This window comes from Ammospiza caudacuta, chromosome 3 (genome assembly GCF_027887145.1).
Source record: "Ammospiza caudacuta isolate bAmmCau1 chromosome 3, bAmmCau1.pri, whole genome shotgun sequence".
In the NCBI taxonomy this organism is placed as follows: domain Eukaryota; kingdom Metazoa; phylum Chordata; class Aves; order Passeriformes; family Passerellidae; genus Ammospiza; species Ammospiza caudacuta.
In genome coordinates, this window is record NC_080595.1 from 31,942,492 (window position 1) to 31,943,951 (window position 1,460).

Consider the following 1,460-nt stretch of genomic DNA (forward strand, 5'->3'; position numbering starts at 1 on the left):
CTGAAGTGAAGCATCTTTGTTGCAGCGTGGGTGGGAGATGGGTTATCGTCAATATGGAGCAGATCTAGAGAATGACTTCTGTTATTTACTTCTTTTCTGTTCTTGTAGGACATGTGACACAGTTTAACAAAGATCTGCTTAGCTGAAAAATCCAATTAAAACGTGAATTGTCCTTCCGCTGTGCCTGGCACGCTGCCATTCCAGCAGTCCAGTGCAGTGGGAATAAAGTGGAAGAAGAGAAAACGAAACGTGCGGTGACACTTGGGGACAGCGCGGCGAGCGCTGCCCTTTTCTCTCAGGACGGTCGGGCTCGGCACTGCCGGGACAAAAGGGATGGGCCGGGCAGGATCCCGGCGCGGCCGCCCCGCCCGAAAGGTGGAATTGAACCACTCTGTCGCTAGACAGCTACAGGTTTGAAGCCTGCACCCCAGACCACTGAGGGTCATCCGGGCAATTTGGAGAGCTCATGTGACTTCTTATATGAATTCCCCCACGCTTTTTGCCCCAAGGTAACGGCGAGCGGTGTTTTCCTGCAGGCACGGTCCCTCACCGTTTTCCCCATGCTAGCGCTGCCCTCAGGGAGCGCAGGGCGCGGCGGGGGCGCGAGGGGCGGCCGGGGCTGCCCCCGCCGCCATCCCAGCGGCCCGCGGCGCTGATGCAAATCGGCGGGCGGTGATTGGCTGTCCTGCGGGGGGGCGGGGCCGGCCCGGCGGGTGAGTCACGGCGCTTCCCAGAAGGAGCGAGGCTGGTTCGGCGCTTCCCGCACCTCCGGGACCCTTTCAACATCGGACAGGGCAGCTTGTGCAACAGCGGGGGCGGCCCGGGCCCCGAGGTGTGCTGTGGGGAGACCAGGGCACGGGCTCCGTTCTTTTTATTTTTTTTTTCTTTCCTTTCCTTTTTTTTTTTTTTTTCTTCCAGTGGCTAATGCCAGATACTCTGGAGGATGTGAATCTCCCATGAGATACATCTCAGAACAATAATATCCTCTGGGAGGAAATTCCTCCCTGGCCCCCAGCTGAGGATCAACTTATGCCCCGAAGTATGAGGATTGAAAACACTTGTAATTTTATCCCAGCGAGTGTAACTATACAGGCTATTTTCATAAACCCTTGAAGAATTACCCACTTATTTGCCTCGAGAGATTCCTCTGAAGCAGAGCCATTTCTGCAAATGCATGTGGTTTCCAGTGATTTTTAATTAGATAATTCTTTTTGGTGTAAGCAACAAAAAACCCCGCAGGCCCTTTCCCCCTCTTGCTCACCCTGGGGAAGCTTAGACTCAAAACTGGGACAGCAGCATCCCAGTAAAAGTGGTAGGGAACAGAACCAGAGCCACAGCCCGAAGCTGGGAGCAGTTTTGTGCATGTCAGCAAAAGAAAGCAGAAAGTATATGGTGGGGCAGCACCATTCCCACTCACACACAGGAATGCTGCTGGGCACAGCTTTGCTTTCAGTGCAGGG

General features: G+C 54.5%; 1 non-coding gene across 1 annotated transcript; it reads right to left on the reverse strand.

The window, feature by feature from the left end:
• Positions 1-365: 365 nt before the first annotated feature.
• TRNASTOP-UCA (transfer RNA opal suppressor (anticodon UCA)) lies at positions 366-452 on the reverse strand. Its single transcript has one exon. It is a non-coding gene; the product is annotated as a tRNA-Sec (tRNA).
• Between the last annotated feature and the right edge of the window lie 1,008 nt (positions 453-1,460).